General features: G+C 38.0%; 1 protein-coding gene across 3 annotated transcripts in view; it reads left to right on the forward strand.

The window, feature by feature from the left end:
• pot (zona pellucida domain protein papillote) overlaps nucleotides 1-27,274 on the forward strand; it is a 123,297-nt gene that overhangs the window by 68,568 nt on the left and 27,455 nt on the right. For 2 of the 3 annotated variants that reach the window (XM_074124408.1, XM_074124411.1), the window contains one exon: nucleotides 10,978-11,028. The exons of the other annotated variant lie outside the window; for it this stretch is intronic. The gene's annotated coding sequence lies outside the window, so the exon portion shown is untranslated. The remainder of the gene's footprint in view (nucleotides 1-10,977; nucleotides 11,029-27,274) is intronic. 3 annotated transcript variants of the gene reach the window in all.

Raw genomic sequence — 27,274 nt, forward strand, 5'->3', positions numbered from 1 at the left:
AAACCATCTGGTTAGTTTAGGTGAGCGTTTCCCAACCTGATGGTACGCGAGTTGCTGGTTGGTGGTACGCGAAAAATAATCAGTAATGGCGGACATAAAAAATATTAAAAAAAAATCAAAGCATAAAAATCTCCTTTCCTATAATACATAAAAATTATTTTAATTAATAATATTATACAGCAAAGTTGTTAATAAGTACAAGTAATAAGGTTAGTCTGTCTCAAGATATACGAGAAAATATAATAGCACATTTAACAGGATTAAAATTGTCTTTCATGGAGTATTTTCCCAAAACCCGAAAACACAAATGATAATTGGATTTCAAACCTCCCTCTACAAAGAAAATTTAGGAAAAGCTACATCATTATCAATAAAAAGATAAAGAAAATTTAATAGAATTATCATGTGACAGAACTTAAATGATGACTATGTAAAGATCTGCTTAAAGAGACTGGATTGTAATGAGTAAGCTCTATCCAAGCAACATTAAATTTAATTGGTACTTACAGGTAGTTGGAATACTTAAAAGAAATTAATTTAGAAGATTTGGGCACAAATATAATAATCCTAAAGAAGAACTTTGTTAATTAATTAATAATTTTGAAGAGAAAAATATGTACGCAATTTTTAATGATTTTAAAAAAAGTGTTAAAACTAAGATCTAACACTTTACAAAGTTTATAAAGTGAACATGAACTTTGAACTCCTTTGTAACAGATACATTGGTATCTCTATACAAATAAAGATAGTAATAATACTCGGAATAATAAATTTCACGAAATACAATCAATATTTACGAAGTGGTACAATTTAGCATGATTGGTACTACCAAGTGGTACGCGAGTCAAAAATAAAGAGGTTGAGAAACGCTGGTTTAGGAGATTAACCAGAGCAAGTGACGTGTGGGTCGACAGCAGAGTATTTTAATAAAACCTACGTCAACAAGGAATTCACCAGCTTACATAAAACTTGCACAAAATAAAAACAGCTGTTGACCTTGAGGCCATTAAAGTAATTGTAGCAACTGGCCGACAGAGGCTCTGAGGCTAACTCTCTCGGTACTCGAAGTCATTTTTCTTCTAATTTAAATTACCGAGAAAAACTTTGGTAGATTAGAAATTTGGTACATTTCATTGTAATCTCCATTACTTAAATTAAATACCATCCAGTTTGTTTATTTTAGGGCCAAGTTCGTCTACTCGTGTAAACACACGGTCTGCGTGTGTGTTTTTAGTATAAATTAACAGCTCAATGTTAACGTTCTTTGCTAACAAACAACCTTGAGAGCGTTTGACCTTTTCTATGTGGAAGGGGGAAATCTTTATTAACGAAATGTCACTATGATAGGGCGTTATTGGGCGTAGGGCATCGCATGAACAAACCAAACATTAAATTGGTACGTCCAAATTAAAGATTACACTTCCGGAAACATCAGAAATCTCTTTTTCGCACATCCTTACTTCCGATTAATTTTTTTTTTTCAATCTTAGAACACCAGCGAGTCTTAGAATTCATGATGTTTCCCTCATAGAGTATCTTGCACTGATTCTGAATTTCACGAACGATGGCGATCAGAAGTTTGTGATTTCTGCGATTACATATAAATGCGAGTGGGAACGATTTCGTATCGTTTAAAGTACAAACAAATAATTGTATGCCAATTTTTTTTAACTTGACCAATTAATTTAGAGCTCATTATGTTCGATTAATGACATCGATTATCTGTGTAAAGAGAGAAGTACTCAAGGTAAACAGAATCATTAGAGAGAGAGAAAAAAAACATATGTTGGCAAGACTGGCTGGATAAATTACCAAATCACTGTGGTGTTCATTAAGAATACAGTTTTTGTTTCAAATACAAAGAGATTTATTTATTTAAATAAATTTGATTGAATGGCTGAGTGGGCGTACAGCCAACTAGGTTGAAGGACTTGCGCGATCGGAGCGCTATCGGTGGAAAGACCTCGAACACAAGGACTTCTTCCAAGATGCTATCGCAGTCTTGTTTGTTATTATCATTATTTAAAACCAGCTGTTTAACTGCATTTTTTTTAACAGAATTTGCTTGCAAATAATGCATTAGTTTTCGTACTTCCGAGCATCATTACAGTAAACTGTAATGACTTCCGCTGCAGGAACTAAGAGTAACCTTCTACAATCGTGCACTTGTGAGAACACACTCGACTTGCTGCAAGTCTCACGTCTGTAAGTGACTTTATTCGATTGTTCGGTGAAATTGGAATTTCACGAATCTTTTCAAGAACATTATGTAGATTGTAAGTATAGTAAAGTAATCGCCTATTTTTTCAGGCGGGGCTTAACGTCCAACTACCACATTAGGTGTCGTGGACGGAGGCGACTAGCAAACATACTTTACTATAAATTTCTCATATCAACCATTAAAGGTATAGACTGGGAATAAAGCCTAGTACCGCAATACATCTTAGCTTCGCAGGTCATCATGTAGATTGTAATAGCACCCAGTGCTTAAGAATGGCACGTTAGATGGCAGCCCCAAAATTCCTCGGAAATTAGCTGCCTCCTGTATGCAAGAACTCTAAAAAAAGGAAGTGAAAATATTTATATTTCCGCTGGAGCAAGGAATTTCCAACCACTCAAAGCACTGACATTCCATGTTGAGCCAAATCTAATTTGAAATTCCAGTATTGCTGGTATCGATATCAAGGTGAAACCTTTTTTAGGAGTGATATTGTTCTGCTCAAAAAGAAGAAAAGAAGAACAATCTGTGCAGAGGTAAGGAGGATGCGGTTTTTGAAGGTGGAGACACTCAGTGGTGCGCGAAAGAACCGGCTGCTGTGTCCGACCGGCAGAGCGCACTCTTCTTGGTGGCGACTCAGGGCATCAAACAGGGCTTCACGCTTCACCAGAGCACTTAACAACTTCAGCTTCTTCTTCTTCCCTCTTCCATCTCCTCTTCCTGGACAAATGATCAGTATTACAGGTTTTTCTATTTTTGGTCAGCTGGAACGGAAAACAAAGGAAAACTAATCTTAACTGTAAACTTTGGTGAGTGAAGTCGATTTGGAACTTTATTTTACTGACGGACTTCACACACTGTCAACATTGTGCTGACATTAGGAAAAATAATCCCTAACCGTAAATACCTGTCGCTTCACGATCGAGAGTAGGTGGGGTGTCATCATGGGTCCCAACTTTGATCCATTATCCGAAAGAAATCACGGTTCTGGAAGGAATCTTTTATTTTTATAGGACTTTTACCCTTCCGGTTATCATTGTTCTTCTCATGCTCGTAACTATAAGTGTAACATTTATTTGAGTAATTATTGCAAGAAAATTCCTGCTAGAACATGCTGCAAAGCGAAGAAAAAAAATACGTTGAAAATATTGTGACTTAGGCGCCAAGGTAGCCGAGCGGTTAGTGGCGAGACCTGCAAAGCTAATATGAATTGTGGAACTGATTTCGATTCCCGGTCTTTAGGCCTTGGATTTTATTTAATGGTTAATAAAATAAATTTACAGTAAAATATGTTTGCTAGTCGCCAAGGTAGCCGAGCGGTTAGAGGCTAGACCCGCAAAGCTAAGATGAATTGCGGTACTAGGCTATATTTCCAGTCTATACCTTTAATAGTTAATATGAGAATATTATAGTGAAGTGTGTTTGCTAGACGCCACGATAGCCGAGCGGTTAGAAGCGAGACCCGTAATGCTAAGATGTACTACGGTACTAGGCTATATTCCCAGTCAATACCTTTAATGGTTAATCAAAGAAATTTACAGTAAAGTAGGTTTGCTAGTTGCCTCCGTCCACGATACCTAATTTGGTAGTTGGACGTAAAGCCCGCCTGAAAAAATAGGCATTACTTTACTGTACTTTTATATTGTAACCTTTCCCTTTATAGTTCTAGGAGGGAAAACTCGCCTTTTAACGAGGTACAGGGTTTCTTCAGCCCTGTAGTATCCATGTTCAGAAGGTCCAATGTACCTCTCCCAGTTCTGGGTATGCAACGACATCAGCTCAAATTATATCAAGCATCTCGGACTGGAAACCTAACTCAGTTCTTGCTACTAATTTTTGACGTCACTATAGTCACGCTACGCTACTGGTAATAAGTAAGATTTTTTTCTCTCAGCATAAACTTCCGGAAGGCATTTAATAAATTGTTAAAATATCTTGTAGAAAATGAAATACATGTTTAGGGTAATTTCTAACTTCACCTGGCCGAGAAGCATTTTTTTTATCTCCTCGGTTCAATTCATTAAATTCTAAAAGGAATAGCTTCTACAACATATATATTTGAAATGAACAAGAGGGAATAAGAAAAAAAAAAAAAAGTATAAAGTTCGGCCAGGCTAACTTAGCACACAAATCATTTATGTCAGGCAACAAAATGTATATATAACCTTCCAAGAGAGGCAAAAAGGTAGTTAGCGACTCTAGCGGTCATCGTTTCAAGCTAGCCGCTCTGGCAGACTGATGGATCCCGCCTAGGGCCGTCTCTCTCTGTCTCTCTGAATATATGACATCTAATCCGCTTAATAATTGAATCGAGTCAGTTAGCACTAGTGTCAGAGTACCTTTTACTTACTCTCTCTCTCTCTCTCTCACACACACACACACACACACACACACACACACACAAAAGGTAAAAATAAGTGAGTCAAAGAACTCAAGTAAAGAACGAATCGTATGGATAATAACCTGCCCACCAGTTACCTTCACCAGTGGTGCCTTAATAATTTATTATCAGACTGCACAATCGTTTATATAAACTATAATATACCGTGTATATATCTTGAATAATAGTTGCTACATTTTATAACTGGTAATTATAAGAAATTTATTATATACTAACTTTTAAATCTAACAACCTATCTTAAAAAACAGTTTATTACATTTTTAGAAAAATAAATAATATAGAATAAACAGTTGGCCTCCCTAACAACAATTAATAATTTTAGTTTCAAAATCGTAAAAGGAGAAAAAAATGGTACCATCTAGAAATCTAGTGTGAACCCCCCACATGACATTCTTTTGCATAGATATTCCGACATATATATACTTTATTCAAACTCTCGAGTTTTCTAACACTGTAACTGTTCCATTACTGTAGAATGAATCGTGTTTCCCATCTCAGTCTAAAAAGGCTAATATTTATGGAAGAATAGTTCAAGTAAAATTTAAAGGACCATCTAATATGAATGTAAGATTAAGATTAAGATTAGAAAGCGGGACTGGGATCTAGGCCCCCACGGCACCGCAGCCACTAGACTCTTATTGAGTCTTGTAGTTGAAACCTCCCCTACTAAAGTGGTTGAGGACTTTCCCTACTAGTTCTTTTTGCGCTACAATCTCCTTTGGTCCCAAAGGTTTCATAGCGCAAGCGCAATCGAACAACAAGGTGAGAAGGGCCGTCTCCTCCTCTTCCTGACACAGTCTGCACAACGGTTCCGAGCTAATAAGCCCCCACCTTGTGCAGATGCTTCCTGAACCTACCATCCCCTGTGAATAGGCCTGTGAACAGAGTAATCTGATTCCTACCAAAAACCCAGTGTCTCTTTGGCTCTTTGCTTGCACAGCCAAGGCATTTTAGTGTTTCTGTGTTTATAATCCCAGGACACATCACCCAGATCTTCTCTTGCTCCCTCCAGATCCAATCTCTGAGAGCCGAACCCTTGGTGATCCCCCAGGACAGGCTCCGGACCAATGGAAGGAGTGTTAGCTCCATTCCTGGCCAGAAGATCATCTGCCTTATTCCCCTTAATCCCCCACATGACCCAGCACCCATTCCAAACCGAACTTTATTGTGCCTAGTCAGTAGTTCTAGGGCCTTTCTACATTCCCAGACCAGGGAAGAGGTAATTCTGAAGGAAATATCGGCCTTCAGTGCAGCCTGGCTGTCCGAAAAGATGCAGATCTCCCCATTTCTAAGATCCATCCACAGGTTTAATTGCAAAGTAGATGAATGTAAGAGCGAAATTTAGAGGAAATTCGATTTTTAGAAAATTCGTACTTCCTTTCAGGAAATCCTATTGAAACGGGGAATTTCAGCAGCACATTAACCGCAAGAATACGTAGAAGTGGCAACACTGTTTACTGTATCTAAATGGCACTTTAAAATTTAAAAATTAAAAAAACACGCAACCAAAAACGCTCTCCTTAAAATTGCTCTTCACCAAATAAACTGGGAAAAAATGGTTACAAATGAAATTAGTAGATCCGATATAAGAGCAATGCGAAGAGTAAGTTTAATGTGAATTGGGAAAAGCCGCTTTCGAGAAACACCCATCGAACTGAAAGGTATTCATTAAAGTGACAATTTCGATTGATTGATTTTATCGATAAACTAAAGATCGATTCCTAAAGTGGCAAGCGAAACTAAATATCAAATTTCTGCACACTGCCTTTTCACATTTATCACTTTTTTCGAACTTGATACCTCTTAACGGATATTTTCAGCGGCTAAAAACTACAATACTTATTCTAGCTGTACGTATATATAGGGTAGGGAAAGTGAAAAAACGCTAATATCCGCAGCAACTTAATTTAAAGCAGTGCCAAAGAGATCACAGTCTGATAAAGCCTGCAATAGTATAAACTGTAGCCGAAGTAACTGTTACACTATGGCCGGCGAAGTAAAGCCGGCTGTTTGGAAGTATGAAGAGACCATTACTTCATTACTTTCACCTACTCACACACACCACACAAGCCCCGTTATCTTCTTCGTTCCTGCTTGCTCTATTTCCCTAATCTAATGGCATTTCTTCGCGTGCTACGTGTTCTCCTTCCATAACCTGCACTCCAGATAACCTCACCACAACGTAAACATTGTGCCAGCATCTCGTTGAGTTGGGCGCCCATGTTGTATACTCTTATACTGTGGCCAACTGTATTACCATTGTCGAGACAATACCAAGGGATTCTTGGACAGAATACAGTATATATAATGTATATAAAAAACACAAGACATGCGAGCTGTTAGTACACACTCTCAATACATCTCTACCTACAAACATCATGCACAGTGTAACCAACACAAAAATCTAATGTGCTGCTGAAAATATGTAAATTCTAACAACACACCAATATCAGAAAAAGTGGCAACACTGATAAAGTGGCAAAAAAGAGTTGGAAGATTAGAAACGTGGGAAGAATCAGCTGTTGTAGAACATTCCACCAGCTGGGTCCCCCTCACTGGTATAATATTAAATTCAGCGTGTGTTATCTCTTATCTTGTACACAACGCTTCCGAGCTATTCCACAGATATGTTAATGAGACTTCTAAACACTGTTTGCATTTTAAAAAGACAACGCGAACTGTATAGAAAAGTATGTAAATTCTAAGTCGCATACATTCACTAGAAGGAAGCAAAGTGATTGTTGGCAGATTTTCTGTACTGTCACTGTGAGTAGTAAGTTTTTGAGACTTCCGCCGACTTAACGAACAACCACAAAAAACAACGTATTTTTAAAGACCCAAACGCGTTTCTCTGCCAATAGTATTTTCGTCATAAAACTTGGGCTTTTACGAAATATTATTTTGCTTTGAAGTGTTTATTGACTGAAGCGTAATTTTCCAATTCCTTTTAATCAAAATCAATTTTCATGAAAAGCCATTCTCACACGACTGGCACTTTCGCTAAATATTGCAGTTCCAATTGTACCTTCTAATTCAGGGATCCCCAAACTATTTACACAGGGGGCCAATTCACTGCCCCTCAGACCGTTGGGGGGCCGGACTATATAAACAAAACTATGAACTAATCTCTATGCACACTGCTTATATCTCATTTTAAAGTAAAAAAAAAACAAAACGAGAACAAATAGAATATTTCAAATAAAGAACAAGTAAATTTAAATCACCAAACTGCCCAGTATTTCTGTGGGAACTATGGACCTGCTTTTGGCTAATGAGATGGTCCAACGTCCGGTTTAGTTATAGAGCTTTGCCTTTCTTCCTACTTCTGCTGTTATTTTTCGGAGCCGTGACGCGTGCGTCCCGCGGCGTCACCGGAAGTAGTACTGTACATGAGTGACGTCCGCTGTGCTTCTCCTCTTACTGACCACCAATGAAAGAGGTGCCCCTTCCGGAAGTGCGGCGGGGGCCGGATAAATGGCCTCAGGGGGCCGTATGTGGCCCGCGGGGGCCGTAGTTTGGTGACCCCTTTCTAATTTGTTACAACTTTATACTAATTCTGAATTTTACCGTACATGTTTACTGTGTTTCAGTGGGGAAAGGTCATCAATTTGAAAAGTGATAGATTCACTGACTACTGGGTAACTGTGCCACTGTTAAACTGGAATTCGAATTATGCTTATGGGTTTCAAAACATACAACAATAAATTTTTATGACATAAATTCAAAGAGCTATATATCGATACCAAGTTTACTGAATATCGATGTAGGCCTTTTTGGAGAAAGTTCAAAAACAAGAATACGTACTTAGTGTAATCAAAATTGGTTCAGGTGTTGAGTCCAGTTGAATCCAGTTGCCAATCTGCGCCGGCTGTGGTGAGTTCAATCAGAGACTGTGCGGGGACTTTGTAGAGGAGTGTCCCGCGTTTCTTCTAAAACTGAGGATTCCTCGTCTTCGGGAGGTAAAATGTTTCCCCATCCGGAGATCTGTGGCATCTGGTAATCTTTACCAGAACTCTTTAGGTTTATTCCAGTGCACTGTGGCGATTGAGTCGCCATGCTCCCCCTGGTGTCCTGTCGCTACTGGATTAGTTTATTGTACCAGTTATCCGGCAACTTTAGCAGGATTTTGTTGTTCTTGAAGCCCCGGTGTCTCTACATGAGGTGAGCAGGGAACAGTGGCCATTTTGGATTCTCCTGCGTTTCTTCCCCCCTTTTTGGTGGATCCGCCCTTCTAATACAATCTACAATCGACAAAGTTATACTTCCGGGCCAACCAAATTTCTCTGAATACGAAATTCTTCCATTGACTTAAATTCTACTTGATTTTCTATAGGCGAAGCAACTGTGGCTTTTTCTAGAATGGAAGGTTAGAGGGTTTCTTGTTTCTTGAGAACACATAAAGATGAGAGAATTTAGATGGGTCAGTAATATTCAAAGTTTAATCGTGTGAGTCATTTTATAAAAAATATTTTAAAAAATTGTTTTAGTGAAGTCCCACCGTCTGATTACGAATTACCACCAAAACTTGGGTAACAGGAGCGACCATATTGTCGCTGGTAATTAAGTCAAATTTAACCAATAAAATATCAGTAAAAAAATAAATTACACATTATTTAGATAATTATTTAGACGCTCGTGAGTGTATTACGAGGTACGATATTGTTTGTTTCTCCATGTCGGTCAATTGGTAGTTTTATTTCCCTATAATGAATGTTGGCCAGACTGAAATAACCTTAACTAAGTACGGGCGTGCAGCTCCACTTTAGAGGTTGCACAATCAGCTGATCTTATCTCTATACACAAAATGTCAATTAAAATTGTTATGGAAACTACAGCCTGTAATTATTACAGACATTTGTGCACAGGCCGGTGTCTTCCCCCACCACCAACTGCATTCTAGTTCTAGTCCCAGCGGCTAGGCTATTTATTATTTTACTTTGTGAAATTAAATTTAGTTAAATACAATAATTATCATATCAGATTTGATTAAAGTTATGGTAGAAATTTGTTCCTTCATTTAAATAAACAAAATATATGCTAACCCTCAATCGATTCCCTCTTAGCGCAATTGACGTCACGAATGTTTTTGACGTGAATACGTCTTTAAATTTGCTATCATATGGTGGCAATCCAAAAAATCCTAATGATAACAAAATCGGGGGATACAGTTTGGCATTATAGTTTCGAATCTATCGTCTACATCCAAAATTAAATTAGACCACTGGATACCTGAAGGATCAAAGAATTCATTACGATAAGCGAGGACTGTAACGCTTCGCGCGCAGTGGAGGGGTAAGCGCCGCCATTTTGAGATCATTTTGCTGCGTATCGAGATTTGCAATTTGGTATAACTTTTGACTCGGAGAAGCTACGATGTTCGTTTAAGTTTTAATCGTCAGCTGTCGTCACAATCTATCGATTGTATATTAAACATTAGTGTAAAATAGTGACAGTGAATATAATAAGGTGTTAGAATAAAAAAAATATTATCAAAAATATATAATGTCGGCCTATAGGCGTCGAAAAGCCAAAACCAAATACAGAGATCGTATACGGTTGGAAAGGGCTTCTCAAGAACAATCGAATGGTAATAATAAAACACCATATGACCGAGTCAAGCTGTGCCGTTGGGAACGTAAAAGAATGAATGCGGCCGAGCGGATCAACGACTGTGTCAGTACATCTGCAGCTGGGGTGGTTGAAATTATGCTAGTGGATGATGAAATCGCTTCTACATCGACAACGGACTGTATAGGCATAGATTGTGTTCGATCGTCGATTTGTTTCCTTGATTTCATCCTAAATACATAAATAAAAATATTTTATATAAAAAATATAACCCGTTTGGTAAACGTATTCATGTACAACACACGGCCGTGTCCATGACACAGCCACACGTTAATTTTTTTTTATTTAATAAATGATACTTCCGCTCCAACCTTAGAAAATTTGGTTTCTAAATTTAAGACCAGAAAGAGAAAAGAGCTGTTGTGGCTGCTCTGTACACTTAATTGGTTCCTTTTTCAGAAGAGTAGTTTTGCTGTGAAAGAATTTGGAGTGTCTGCAGCAGCCTACCCAGATAAAGTTACACGCTACTATTTGACTGTTTTTTCTGAGACTGTATAGCTTTAAAGGATCCATGTTTGATGGTGCTAGTTTAGCAGGAGGGAGAGAGTCGAAGAAGATGAAATGCTGTGAGTTTGATTTTTAAGATCCTTGAAAAGGGTAGAGTACTTGGGATCATTTGACTCGAGAGTCAACCTTTAATTGTTATACCTAAGTCCACTCCCAACTCCATTTATCTAAAGTCAATTCAAGAATGGCACTCAAAGAATGGACTTTTATTTTTGTGTTGCAGGTAGGTGGCCTCCCGCAGCATCATCTAGAAAGATTAGCAGAGTGGTAGAATGTAAGTCTTACAGAATATATAAGATATAAAAAACATGTAAAAATTAATTCAATGAACACGCATGTGCATAAGAAGATCTAGTACCCGTTGAAGAGAACGTACGACGTACACACAGACCCGAGAGTAAAGTAAGAAATATTAAAATTTAATGAGCTCCATATTTCTTGGGAGCGCATGCGCTCACACATTGTCGCTATTTATATTTACTGCGCATGCGCGCTGGCCTTTGCACACCATCTCCACACCACATTCATTATCCTGCTCCACTACGGCCACATTAATTATCTATCTTCGGCTCATTCATCTAGCTAGCCTAGCATAGGTTAGGTTTGTGCTCCATGGACTTGGATCTGATCTCTCGTCCAAAGTTATATCATCTGTTTCCACTGTTGGACATGTGAATCATCAAAGTCTTCCTAGAATCATTTTTTTTTTCATGACAAAAGCCCAGCAAAGTGGGAGACGCCCATTTATTACGTTAAAATTGAACAAATATTCATAATTAGTGGGTATTTTTTATTTTTATTAAGACTTGTCAACTGGTATCATAGGAGCTGTTTTCAGTGCATTGCCGGTCTTCGGACAGTGTCCATCACGTGTCAGTCCAGCTCTGTTTCCATTTTGTGTTCTAGCATAGAACTGGTACAGTCCGCTATTGGTGTCTGCAGCTAACCCAGATATCAGAACCACGCTACACTATAAATGTTGGGGGGGTAAAATTAAGTCATTAGGTGTTGGTCATGGATGATTTATGAGTTGGAATAGGTCATTTAAATGATGACTCTCCAGTAAGGCGTGTACACATCAACTTATTTATTCTAAGAGAACATTAAGGCTAGAAAATTGCCAAACAAAACAGAACATGTATTTAACATAATATGTGAGGTGTAGAGGAGCCACACGGCCTTCTATATAATTACAGAGCGTCACTCTAAAAGTGAGCAGTTAGATTGAGGTAGGCGAGAGGTGGTAATGGAGCTGAATGAGCTAGGGCGTGCTCTTATAGACCAGCACTTCCGCTTCAGCCTCTAATCCTCTGCAATGCACACTCACACGACTTCCTCTTCCTCCATGGCGCACGGTACCAGCACATACATTCTCTTTGCACGCAGAATTTTAAAGAATTTTTACGATTGGAGGATTTATTTCTGGCTCGTAATTTAGCAAATATTAATAATATTTATTAGAAAGCCCGTAAACTGCGCTGAATTGGAACGTTAGAGGAATGCCTCCCTCCAAAAACAACTTCCTTGGATTATTTTCGAGACCAACGTGACGGAGCTGTTAGCTAATTTAGGATTCCTCCTTACTTCCTCTTTCAAGCTTTCAAGCGGAAGTATTGCAATACTGCGCAGATTTTCGTTTTACACCGGATGTAAGTTTTTAAGATCGTAAGAGCGTGTGGTGTTTTGTTGGAGAGCAATCTTGGAAAAAAATGTAAAAATAACAACAAAAATTTTTAATTCCATCTTTACCCGCACACACGACTTAAAGCAACGGAAGTTAACAGTCGATATCGACTACTTAAAAGACTAACTAGACCAACGTTCAAATCTTTCACTTAATAACAAACGACTGATTTACAATTCTATACTAAAACCCGGCCGGACGTACTGGTATTGAACTGTGGGGTTCAACGAAACGCTGCAATCTTCACAGAATTCAAATCTCTTCAGTCTAAAATTCTCCGCACTATCGGTAACGGCTCCATTTTACGTTTCAAATCTAACCATCCACACAGACTTGGAAATTCCATTTGTAGGTCAGTTTGCCTCGAACTCGCTATAAAAGTTTTTATCCAGAACTTGCACTCTCATTGCAATCCTCTTGTCCGCGCCATTTATCATCTCATCACCTTCCAGATCATCCTCCCAGACCAGGGGTCGGCAACCTATTTCAAGTGGAGAGCCATTTCTCCTTAAATAATTTTAATAAATCTTACCAACAGCCGTAAGGATGATAGTGTAAACAAACTCTGTAGATCATTTGTATTCACAAAATTATTATTTTATTATATTATTTTATTATATTATTATTTTATTTAAATGTTTTATATACTTATTTTCACAGATTACAAAGTAAAGAAAACAAGTAAATAATAACTAAACCTGTGTTTGAATGAAAATGGCGGCAGTCCTATATATTACGTACTGTATTTTAATATAATTCTATTCAATTTCAAACCTATCGCATTTAAAATTCTTTTTGAAAAAATATCTTTACTTTAATAAATGAAATTTTCATTTGTTTCAATAAAATTGAAATATACAATTTATTTTGGACAGGCTGAAGAGCCACAAAATTTGGATAAAAGAGCCGCATGCAGCTCGCGAGCCGCGGATTGCCGACCCCTGTCCCAGACGATTAAAATCAGCCAGTGGCCTCGCGATTTTCTCTCTTCTGAATAGAGTAGCTAATCCTGGGAGACGACTTAGGGAGTGTTACCTCTGGGGTAACTTCTCCCCCATCAATTAGTGAGTTTGTAGTGGTATCAGTTATTACCCATTGTTACTAATGTTGCATCTAGCGCTGGTGTAACTTAATAAATAAATTGAAAATTAAAAAAAAATCGATCTTCAGTTGTGTGCCACCCAATCGATTTTTTTCACTTGAATTTCAGGAAATGTCATCAAACAGCATCCTGGGTTAAGCTCTCCGCTGACAGCGGATTGTATTGAAGTACGGGAAGAATGACTTAAGTGGGGATCTGCAGAGCCTTGCTTCCCTCAGCATTATCGTGTTACGTATGTTGAGCATGTTGAACATTGGATCTATTCACTGAGTTCCCCTATTTCCACACTAAATTCTAATTTTATAGATAATTCAACAACCCAAACTAGCGCCTCCGATTTGACCTTTTTGGACAGAATCTGAACCACTCCCTGAGGTAAAGAAAACAATAAGACGGTTTCATGACTTTTGACCTTCAGTTGACTAATTAAGAAACTTTGGCTAATTAAAATTGGTCCAGCAGCTGCAAGAATCATCAATCAGCGTGATTAGATTTCCACCAGCTGATTAGACATGTTTTCTTGGGTTGTCAACAAGAATAATCATTAATTACCAGCCAATATGAGAATATTTAATATTCAGTGGGCGGTGCATTGTTAAGACAGTTTAATTAATAGTTTATTGTCATGGAAACAATAGTCGGGCTGAGATAATAAAGAGGGACCGGCCGGCTTAGATAAGATATTGATTGGCCATATTGTAACGGCACGAACTTTGCAAACATCGATTTTTTGTTTTGTTTTCACCATGTCGAATATTTTGATCGATTATCTATTTTTAATTAATAGAGGAATTTTAAAAGCAAATTATAACTCACTTGATTGCTGACAATAGAGGCAGTTTTTCGTAGTCCATTAGCTCAGGGGGGCTGGGGGAAAAATTGCAATTTTCTTAAATTTTTCGATAGTCGAATTTGCACCGGAAATCCATCCGACTCTTTGGAGTGACAGTATGAGTGTGTGACTGCACGATAATCGACCGTCACTTAACGTTAACGAGAGTAATCGAGCGCCGGAAATTCCTGTAGAATGTTGTGTCGCTGTTCACAATTTTAAAATGTTAATTCGGAATTTTTTAAGTGTCTCTCTCTAAATTGGAGTTACAGCAGATTAGAGCTTGAAGATTATGGGCGAGTTCACCACAGTGTTCCTTCCTCTCTTACCTTCATTGGCAGCAAGTACTACCTACTGCAAAATTTTTGATTTGGAATTTACCAAATTGATCTGCAAATGAATCTGTTTGTGAGTCCAGACCAAGACGATCAGAGGAAAAGCTCGGCTTCTTAGATTAGATTAACTTGAATGCTTTGGGTTATAACCCTCGAAGAGGTTCCTTCTTCTTCAAAACTCATTTCATACGTGAACATCTGTAATTTTGCTCAATATCTTCCCAAGAAATTTGATTTGAGGACCTTTTTTGGGAGGAGGCTTTCCTCAAACGTGTGCCATTTCAATGTATTGTACGTTCACATCATTAAAGGAAAACTGTTTGCTGGAAATGAATAAATTCACTGAATTGAATAGATTGTTCAATGTTTACGTATTGTTTCCTCCCAAATAGTTTGAACACATTCTTCCAAGAAAGTTTATTTATGCGAGAGGGGGCCTGGAAGTTAAGACCTCCATTGCCGTACACGTGTGCAACATTTATCTGCATGAAATGTCTAACCAAAATTCCAAATTAGAAGAACATCAGGTAACCGGAAATGCCTCTGTTTTTGGAGTTTTTCGCCATTTTCTGGGCTAAAGCGTTCATTTGAACGCGGAAATTTTTCTTTTGTTAGTGTTAGTGAGGGGTCCTGCGAAGTCATACTTCCTTCCTCCCAACTATTTTACTGTAGTGAACATTATCTCTTTTTTAGTATAAATTCTAAGTTTAAAGCAAGTCTAATTAAAATAATTACTTCCATTTGGTTAAGTATTCGCAGCAGATATCTAATTTTGATAGAGTAAGGTTGGTAAGCGTGTCGCGATGAAGAACCTTTCCTATTACAATAAAACCAAACCTTATATTTACTAACGTTTTTTTTCTTCCTTTTTTTAAAGAAGGTAAATTAAGGTGTTGATGATATGTAAAAGCTACAAGATGTGTTCGATGTTTCTAGTCCGTTATAAAAGGTTAATATGTATTGTTTGAGCTCGTGCGGTCGAGAAGTGAGAGCAACGGAACGATCTGCAGCAGGTAATGCACGAACTGAGAGGTTATATAGATCGTCATCGCCCCTAGTGCCCAAATCCTAACTGTGCTCCCCCATATGGCCCCACATACGAGAACATAACTGTCTTCCCAAACTCACAGCCAATCAGAGTTCCTCCCCTTATATTTTCACACCATTCCTTTACCACTGACTCTTACTTTTTTTTTATACAAAAATTAATTTAATCAAGTGCGAGTCATCTGGCCGGATGTACGTATATTTCAGTGGAGTATTCCCGTAATCAACTTCACAGCTGTGAGCGCACCCCTCCTTTACACCCTTCCGCTATCTTGCACGTTCATTTGTGTGTTTCGTGGAATACCTATTGAATAATGAGTTGTGGTTTTTACTCAGCAGTTCCGTTAGCAGGGTAAGCCTGATTTGAAACTCAGCTACACTCTCTTCAGCAGCGCTTAAATCTTTCTTGAACGATGTTTCAAAATTAAAGTTGAGACCAACTTGATGTACAGTGAGATTGCCAAGTTTAAAAAAAAGAAAAAGAAGAAGCTCTACTGTGGCTGTGTCATGGACACGGCCGTGTGTTGTACGTGAATACGTACGGGTTATATTTTTTATATAAAATATTTTTATTTATGTATTCAGGATGAAATCAAGGAAACAAATAATTAATGTGTTACAATATAACTTTATTAATTATAGGTCTGTTATACGAAAAGTACGACACAAATGGCGTACAAGATACATCGAGATTTCTGGTAAACGTTAAATCAATATAGGTATTACCTAACGTTGTTGGAGAAGTTTCAATATTAGACAAATTGAACTCGCTGAGCATGAAGTCGGGCAATGAGCGGTTTTGTGAGACATCAACATTAAAGTCTCCTACTTTCATAATTGGTGTAGTAAGATCAGGGCTCTTAATCGGGTATAATTTTAGAGATGTTTTTGGAATATTTTATCAACGATCGTAACATAAAGAGTTTAATTTTTGCCAACGCTGTGCCCGGATGGATATACACACATCCGAGTACGAATTTAAAGATGCCATTGGCCTTTTTCGTTTACTAGACAGACATCATCAGCTTTTGCGTCTTTCATTTCCAAATAAATTTCCGAAATGTCAATGTTAACTCTATTACAATCAGTGAAAGCTATTGATGTTGCGATATATGGCGACTCCACCGGCTTTGCGACTTTTACCATTCGATTGTTTTTGAGAAGCCCTTTCCAAGCGTATACGATCTTTGTATTTGGTTTTGGCTTTTCGACGCGTATAGGCCGACATTATATATTTTTAATAACATTTTTTTATTCTAACACCTTATTATATTTACTGTCACTATTTTACACTAATGTTTTATACACAATCGATAGATTGAGACGACAGCTAACGATTAAAACTTAAACGAACATCGTAGATTCTCCGAGTCAAAAGTTATACAAATTGCAAATCTCGATACGCAGCAAAATTATCTCAAAATAGCGGCACTTCCCGTTCCACCGCGCGCGAAGCGTCACAGTCCTTGCTTATCGTAATGAATTCTTTAATCCTTTAGCTATCCAGTGGTCTAATTTAATTTTGGATGTGGACGATAGATTCGAAACTATAATGCGAAACTGTATCCCCCGATTTTGTTATCATTAGATTTTTAGGATTATAATTCAAATTTAAAGACGTATTCACGTCAAAAAAAAAAAGCGATCAATTTGTGAGAAACCTCAAAAAGTTCGATTGCGTTGCAATCGAACGTTTGCGCTATGAAACCTTTGAAACGCTGAGGCCGAAGGAGATAGCAGCTCAAAAAGAACTAGTAGGGAAAGTCCTCAACCTCTTTAGGAGGGGAGGGTTCGCTTACTAGATCTAAGAAGGGGCTGGCACAATAAGTCTTCTGTGGCTGCGGTGCCATGGGGCTAGGTCCCGTCCCGTCTACTATCTAATCTAATCTATCTAACCTCAAAAAACCCAATGAAGTCAGCTGAGGAATTTTGGATCGTTAAATTAGCGTCAGGATTGACGATGGTGCCCACCCCCCTTATCCAATTAACACAGTCTTAAGAATTAGTAATTTTTAGTTTCGAGACATTCTGTTCCCCCCACACAAATACCCTCGCCATTTTTTCTTTTTTAGACTCGGAGGATCTCGAAACCCGGTTGAAACTCATGGCCGGAAATTGGAAACAATCGCAATACTTTCAGTGGTCGAAGTCCAGCGAAGTTCATACAAAAAATTTGTAAACAATTTCGATATATCGAAAACAGCATTAAAGAGAAATCGATTCTGTATTTTTACATCAGATTTTTCTTAAAAATACCAGAATTAGTAAAGCTGGAATAATCCCCGTTACGTATTTACAGCAAAGTCGGCACTCTTTCATCATGAAAAAAAAGAAAAGATACTTGTTGCGATTGCGCTTTGAAGAAGAAGAAAAATAACCACGATGAAGTAGTATAACATGAAGATAAACAACACTGCAGTGCAGCCAACAGCCATAATGTAAAGCATTAGCTTTAATAAGATTGAAGTGGCAAATCACCGTTATGAACAACAATCGTTTCCATGCATAAACACTACTCAGCAACTAAAACTGCCGCAACGCAGTTATGTAAAGTAACAAAAAAAAACAAAATGAGAAATACCAAATTTACATTCTAGTTACGCAATGGAACAGTTTATGTTGTTAGTTGTTGTATGCGTTAGTTTTTTGTGCACTTTCAAATTACTATAACTACACCATGTTAGTGTTAGTGGGTGCAGGTTAGCAAACACTTTACAGACAACTATAAAAATATTGTAATGATTGGTAAAGAAATTATCGTATTATCGTATCGTGGCAACACTGTATTTTCTAGCCATTGATTCAGATTGTTTATTGGTGGAACATCATCATGTTTACACGTGATAATGGGGTTACTTCAGGTCCCATGAGCTAGTGGTAGATTCTAATTATGAATGAATACTTGTATTTTGTGGAAATTTAATTCAAATAACAATAAGATGAATTGTAAAGTAATGGAGGGGGGGAAGATCTCAGATTAGCCGCTAGGTGTCTCTGGAGTGGCAGGTTTCTCTGTTTATTGTGACGTGAGATGCGCTCTCACGAAAACGTTCAGGCCTAATTCTTTACACAGCTGACCTGATTTCGTATTAATCATGCGCATTGTTGGTAATACGAATTATAAATTACCAATGAGAATACAGTAGAAACCTTTCTCTTCTTGTTCCTAGTTCTCAAACAGGCCACTCCAACCTGTGTTTATATAAATCAATTTATCGTTTGTAAAATAATAATTAATAAAAGCTCCGGATGGACGTTAATTACAGATGACTAGAGAACACTTTGGGAAAATGGACTCACGATGGAATATGAGGGAATACAGACGGTCAGCCATTGTTCCCGAAATGAGAACATACACAGTACTACCTTCTCAATAGAATTACTAAATTTGATCTCGTCAGTATTGGACTCTTTCATACGAGTATTTCGTATTTCGATCTCGTACTTCGCAACTACTTTTATCAGTTTTTCAATTTTCTTATTCATAATCATTGGCAGCTGCACCGACGCTCCTGGCGACTGCAGCCTGAAACATTAATCAAGTTTTTACACGCTCTGTGCGGGAATGTAATTTCTAATATTGAGACAGCATCAGTAAGATTAACTTTGTTTATACCCTTACTATAAAAAATAAACAGTATGAATATTATTTAAAGTCAAAATTTGCAAAGCTGCGCCAAGTGCACAATTTGAAAAGCAAATGTTTACTACAGGAGGTCTCTTACATTAATTCTAAATACATCAAAAATATTATTATTATTATTTTTTTTTATGATTTAAGGCGCGTCAATATCTAATGTTATTAGCGCCCGGAGCTTTTTTCAGCGCAATGCCGGCCTCCGGACAGTGTTCTCTCGTTAAAGACAACACTGTCCATCACCGGACACTGAGCTATAAGTAGCTCTTAGGAAGAGAAAATCTAAGGGTCAGCAGCTGGATTCGAACCCGGGACCTCCGCGTGGAAGTCCAGTACGCTAACCGCATAGCTAATTCCTTCCCTTATTATTATTATTATTATTACTACTATTATCATTATTATGATTATTACTGTTATTATTATTATTATTATTTTTTTTATTATTATTATCGTTATTTAGTATACAACACAGAATTGTGAGTATTTCTAGCCGTAGCGCTCGTCACGTAAGCTAATATAGATTTTTTTTCCAAGTATGACACACCCTACCCAAAATAACCTTATGAATGGTCTACAACATAAAACTAGTTTTATAGCCCTCAACATGCACAAACTTGCATCTTTAATATTCATTTATAAGAATTATATCAGTATTAGTATTATTTTGTAAAAATTTTTCCATCCATTGAGCTATCAGCTGCCTAATAAATAATCTGATTCCATCACCGTCAGAAAAGGTCTAGCAGCCTAGATTGTCCACTCTAGACGAACAGATAAAAATGGCGGCGAATCAAACAGCTGATTTGAACTATTTTTGTATTTATTTGTTTTTTGTTGTTTTTTTTAACCTTAGCGTGTATTAATGGCTTGGCCACAGCAGCGCTGTAGTCTTGACAGTTCATTCCAATCTCTTTCTTATTTAAATAATCAATTTATTTAGTTTTGTTTTATTTGATATATTAAAATGTATATGCAAATTCCAAGATCGATAAACTGATATCTGGCCAGACTACAACATATTGTGGTGCGGTTGCCACATCTTCCATTCGAAACTACGATATATACAATGAATTTTTGTCCTCTATCAGGCTGATCTGTTATTTCATCACATAATTGGTTTAAATCGGTTTAAATTTTTGTATTTTTTTTTACCATTTCATATTCTGGAATCTACACTCATTACAGATAATGTCCAAATACTTTATTAGCCTATAATTTTTAATTGAGGCCATTGCTAAAAGCAGCACAGCGTAATGCCTTCTGTATCGATTCCCACAAAAACGTTGACGATTTTATGGTCTGAGTGCAAAAAAACTGCAAAATTAAGAATTTGGAGAATAGTTTAAAATTAAGAACATAACTATACTGTTTGGAGACTGTCTTGCATTCCAGACGAATATACCTGGTTGGACGTGGTTAGCGCAGTAATGAAGTTGAAGTGGTAAAGCTAAATCTGTGACTGCTCCCAGAAGTTTGTTGACCAGCACAGCCGCCAGTGTGAGTTAGATCGTGGGCCACTTGGAAGCGCCTCTACCAGAGCAAAGTTGAGCGTAGAGTTGTGGCATCATCACTTTAAATATGGTACACGAAGTGATGTCACCGTAGATAGCAACAACAGCACTCCTATTAACGGTCCAACGCACCACACAGTGTTTATTCACATGTATATGTGCGCTTGTTCGCGCAAGTACCGGTTTCTGCCTTTTATCATTAACCTGGCTCTCTATCTTCATCCTTTACGAGGGAAAAATATTCATTTGCGCACCAGTTTCAGCGCCTGCACAGTTATGATTTCATTCAGTCTTGCAAAAGAACACTAGAACTGTTAGTGCAACTGTTAAGAGCAACAAGTTTGGCCACATTTAGAGAACAGCTTTTCAAAGTTAGACTTTATCTGCTCTGAACAATCAATATGATTTTCACTGAACACAATTTCTTTTTTTCTCCAATATCAGGGATATTTGAGGGAACATCGTTTAAAAACCGTAAACTTTGTTAAGTTTGTCACTTCCGTTCTACCGTTTTCTTACTAACTTGGAATTTTGTTTACATACCAAACTTTTCCTCGCCTTTCCGGTTTTAAGTTATGCTAGCCCAACACACACAAACTTATGTATATAATAAAAGCTATACTCTTTAATCTAGGCGCCACGATAGCCGAGCGGTTAGAGGCTAGACCCACAAAGCTAAGATGTATTGCGGTACTAGGCTATATTCCCCAGTCTATACCTTTAATGGTTAATATGAGAAATTTGCAGTAAAGTATGTTTGCTAGTCGCCTCCGTCTACGACACCTAATTGGTAGTTGGACGTAAAGCCCACCTGAAAAAATAGGCAATTGCTTTACATTACTCTTTAATCTGTACCTTTCAATAATAATAAATAATTCCATTGCATCAGAATGAAAGCGTCGGTCCAGTATGTTAATAGAAAGAAAAAGGTATGACGATGAACGGATATTTGAAATCAACTCCAATCATGGGTTTGATTCAAAACTACTGAATCCAAATGCGGTCTAGTTTAACCCTTTTAGCACTTCCGTTCGAGTGGATTTCCAAGTTACGTTAATGTTATGATTTTTTCGATGTTCAATTTTTTTTAACGATCTCCAAGGAAATATAGGTATCCTTGCCAAAATGGAGTCTGCCACATTCATACGATCATAATAAGTACCTTCCTTCCCGTTCTGCCTAGCGAGACTGAAATACTGTCTTTAATGTCCTCTCTGGATATCAAACCATCATCATCATCATCACCTTCATCATCTTTGTTGATATTATATTATTAATGATGGGAGAATCGCCGCGTTTATTTTTACCTGGAATGGCCGTAGTGACGGGAACCGGTAATGATTCCTCTTGGTTCATCATTAAGATCCTCCTAGTCATTTGTTGCAGTCAGGCGGGGGACAGTGTGAAGAGCAGGGTTTAGAAAGACAGCTGAGTCAGCTCCAGTGGGAACTCGCACGGTTCGCTGCATCTCTAGTCGCTCTCTTTCTTCTAAATAACTCTTCAACATGTTCGCTGACACCAACGCAACACATTTCTATATCAAACACCCGTACAGACGGACAAACAGAACAAAGACGAATGAAAAATTATCCTACCTACAGGTCATTAAGGTTCACCCTAGGATATATTTGGAACATATTAAATCAGGATTAGTTCATTCACCCAGTTAATTCTCCTAATCTTCGAGATGCGGAAAGTGCAGAACAGTGTACACTCTGACGTCATTTCCGTACTAAAATATTCATTCTGAGTTTTCTTATAAGCTCTGCAATTAGAAACCCTTGACTGCCTAAAACTAATTTCTTGAAAACAAAAAATGTATCAAATAAAAGTTAATCGATTCGTGTTTGTTCGATAGATTCATATCGATCTTCACTAAACCATAACTTGTTTATTCATCGTTGTGAACTCTGCAGAACAAACTTCTTGTTTGTTTTCATTTTTGTTTTGTTTTTTTTTTTGCCTTTTTTTGGCATCGGCTTCCGCCATACAGCCAGCATCGTCTAGGAGCTTATCACTAGAATATCACTCACTCTCCATTCTTACCTATAAATACATTCGCTTCACACATTCATCCCTCTAATATATACAACTATTTACATACAAACTTACAACTAATGGATGGATCAGTACTCTGTGCTCCTGCCATTCTTATAGCTTAACCTAAATTGAAATCACGTAATCCTTCTCTAATTTCCATTCATTCAAATCGGCTATAACTTTTAAATACATTCATATTTCATAGATAGCTCTGCTATAGATTTAAGCACATATATGTTGGTGGAGAATATTATGACTTCGTAGCGAAATGGTGCATCTAAATACCTGTATATGTCGTCAAACAATCGTTTCCTTTCTACCACATAACGTGGACATATCATTATTACATGTTTGAAATCCTCCTCCTCATTGCAATCTACGGTAAAGAGGAGAGGACCTTTTGTTGATCCTGTGAAGATACGATCCGCACACAGCGTGGTTCGCTCTCAGCCTGCTTGTTGTCATAACAACCAGCTTTCATTCTTCCAGTCTAATGAAAATGATTTGTAACTTAGTTAATAGTAAATAAGCTGTGGAAGTTTCAAGCTTTGAAATATTACATCATCTATTAGTGTCATCTTCGTACGTAGTTTAGATTATCTGTAGAAGAACGGCATCTGAGAAGCATCCAGGTTTACCTCAGCAAAATGATTTTTCCGTATAAAATATATGCAACAAGTGGAGAGCCCAACATTTGGATACATAATAAGCCAAGTTTAAGGAAGTATTTTCCTAGAAAATGTAGAAAAACCGGAAAACTAAAAGGAAGATCCCCAGGAAGTACCAAGAAATGACTTTAAAAAAAAACCATTTCCAAGTTTTGAACCTCTCTGAAGTAGAAGAGCTGACAGAAGTTGATTTGCAAGGGATATTGTGGGCGATAATGAGGTGTGTGTGGTTAAGAGTGATCCGGCCTGTCGAGCAACGTGTGAGGTCGGTGCAGTGTAATGAAGTGCATTGGACCTGCAGTCTGTCAGCGGTAATAAGGACGGACGTCTCTGTCACACAGTGCACTGGTGCAGCCATGCATTATTATTGTAACCACCAGCTAGACCAATGGAAATCTTCACTTACTGGACAGTCGGCCAGATTTCAGTTAAAAAACAAAGCTCACCAGATTGAAATCAACTTTATGTTGCGGATGAATAAGTGATCTCTCCCATCTCCACCCAAAAAAAAAAAATTGAATCTCCAGTCTTGGTTCACACTTCAAGATTTCTTGATCCATGATCCATGGAACTGTGGAAAAGTTCCAGAAAACTGACAGGTCCATTTCCTTCAAAATGGTAAATTACTTGAAACTAAAACTATCCAACTACCAATTCCTAGTTTGAAGGAAATATTTGTTACTAGTTTAGTCACTGCAGTAGAAAAAAGAAGTCAGTTAGCGGAAGATGGATAGTGTAGCGATTTAGATAGAAGCATGGTTGGCTATGACTTTAAGTCGTATCTTTGAATTAAAAATTAATCATTCACTGAGGATGATTGACAGTTGGCAAGACTGGACTAGCGGATGACGTGTAGGGGCGTGATTGGAGGATTGTAAGGTAAAGGTAATCTCTAGAATGGCGTGCAAGACTGACAGACGTACACACAATGCTGGAAAGACACGCACTTCATGGTCTTTTATTACCAAGTTCGGCGTCAATTCCAAGGCGGCTGAGCACCAACTTTATCAACCGGGAAGGGATTCCCCGAGTGTATTATTCCCAGGTTAGCCATGACGTGTGCAAAATCTAGTTCTACCCAGCAGTGACAAGCATCCAATCGAACTCGGATTTCTGAACATGATACTCACTATAGTAAGAGACGTGGTAGCATCTTACTTTGAATGGATCCTGTCTGCAGAACATGAACGAATTGATGAAATCCAGAAATTGATGTTCTAAATTGAAGCAGCATTTGAGGAAATAATGAACCAGTGGAAAATGATTCAGAAAACTGTTGCAGTGAGCGCTAGTAGCGGGTGTAATAATTAGTAGCACCTCAAAAAAAATTCAGTAGGCTAGTAAAACTTCCGTACTTCCGGAAGGGCTTTTTTTTGAAGAAATTTTCACTTGTTTGTTGTTCGTTTCTTAACTTCAAGGAAAATTTCATTACGATGAGAGAAAATCTTCTTTTTTTTGGCTTTTATTTACGCTACAATCAGCGCGTTGGCGCTATAAGTAACAGTGATAACAATAGAGTAACAAATGATAAAGGCAACGAGTGGAGAAGTTACCCCAGTGGTAACACGCCAAAACATTAGGCTATTATTCACTTGAGAGGAGATCACGAGGCCACTGTCTCTTAAGGCGTCTTGTCGAATTGTCAGGAAGAGTTCTAGAAGCAGAGATTTTTAGCTAGAGGATTTATATGATATTGCAGGCTGAAGTGGAGTTTTCTGTATCGTGTTTTTAGCAACTTGTGTGACAAAAGGAATGTTAAGGTCAGTGTGTATAGTCCAGGTTGGAGGCATAAAATGGAGCGTATACTATAGATCGAAGTACTTTAGATTGAAGGGACTGAATCCTTTGGAGATTGGAGCGTTTGGTTGAACCCCACAGCTCTATTCCGTACGCCAACAGGTGGGTTTTAAAATAGAAGTATAAATTAGTCTTTTGTTGTCCAGAGAGAGTTTTGATCTTTCGTCTAAAAGACTTTTAAGTAGTCGACAGCGACTAAAAAATCATGTGAATTTTAGTTTAGAACTGAAAATCTTCGCGATTGCTATGGTTGATCTAGGAAAGGAAGAATATAGCTGGACTGGATCCAATGACGTCACATGGAAGATGGAATGAAGAATGTTGATTGCGATAGTAGCCGGAAGTTAGGAGTGCACTCACGTACTCTGGCCGTACTGGATGGTGAGGTAACACAGTGCCATGGTCACGGAATGTTCTAGTTCTCTGGACCGCTCCCTCCCTTAGATTGCGCTCATCTCTCACGTAAGTCAGGATATAATAAATTGTTCTAGACCAAAACGGTTGCTCCGGTGAAACAGGAAGTCGGCCTACATTCAGTGCAGTACTGTGGTGATGGCTAAAAAGGATGGAACTATTCCAGAAAAGAGGTTTTTAGGGGGAAAGGAAAAAAAATCTTACATTTCTTTTAGAACCATTTTTAGGCGCACAGTTGCAGTTTTAGGGCGTCATTTTACGGCGGGATGCTGCTGCTGTAAGCCCTAACTACAATTCCTTGGCAGTGTAAGTAGGATTTCAGTTGACATAACAGCAGATCCATCCCAAACAGGAATATTTGGGGGCCAGTGGTTATCTATCAGGTTATAATAATTAGTATTCCACCTTGAGGCCTTCTGCACCTTTCTAGTGCACACCTTTCTAGCCACTTCAAGGTCATTCTGCAAGTTTTTTTATATATATATTTTTTTTTTATCGTTAAATCGTTAAAATCGTTGAATAAAGTTGTTTGAGTTATAATTATTAAAAAGTATAAATAAAAACCTCGTAACTGTAGCAGTGAAAGTGTTTTGGCGAAACAGCGAGCCGTGGCGGACCGGTGCCGTGGTGGTGGGGGCAGACCGCCAAGGACTTCTTGTGGGCTTTGCAAACGCCCCTTTTCTGTAATTATCCACTAAAATAGCAAGGTCCCCCCGGGTGTTGCGTCACAGAGCAGTGTGCAGAACCAGAACAACGGTGTTGTTCAGGGCGGACTGTTTTCTCACTGATGGGGTTACCATGATGTTTACTTTGGGTCGTCTAGAGCTTACTGGAACAGGTTTGCAGTCATGCAATGCTGTGAACATTTGGCGCTTATCACATGCTTCGTATTGCATTGAAGTAGATCTTCGAGTATAAGCTGTCGCCGGAAATAGTTTTTGAAATGTTTGTTTTTTGAAACAAAAAGTTTGACATTTTTGACTATGCGTACTCCATCGTTGGAATCCCCGAAAAAATATTGACTACGCTGAGGATTTACGGTACCTGAGGCATCATGCTTCCTTGAACAGTATCATCTGATCATAGAACTGCCCAGAAAAGAAATATCCTGCACGTGCGTAATCCAAGTGCTAACTTTGCAGTAAATCGTCTGGACCAGTTTCTTAAGAATTTCACACACAAAAAAAAGAAAAAACATCCGTTATGACGTGGCACTTCCGGTTAGGGATTTTCGTTAAAGTAAGCAATCTAGGTACCATATTTATCTCTCTTTGATACAGTACAGTACAACCTCGATTAACCGGGCTGACCTCCGGCTATACCCACCCCGGAAATCTGAAAATCCGGAGTTAAACCGAATACACAGTATTACATAGTAACACATTACTCTTTCGTCCCAGAGATCAACTCCTATCTTAGACGGCAAACCGTGAAGTTGAAAATCAACTATTTA

The sequence above is a fragment of the Rhodnius prolixus genome, unplaced genomic scaffold, assembly GCF_049639745.1.
Source record: "Rhodnius prolixus isolate KJV_2025 unplaced genomic scaffold, Rpr scaffold_1, whole genome shotgun sequence".
Lineage (NCBI taxonomy): Eukaryota > Metazoa > Arthropoda > Insecta > Hemiptera > Reduviidae > Rhodnius > Rhodnius prolixus.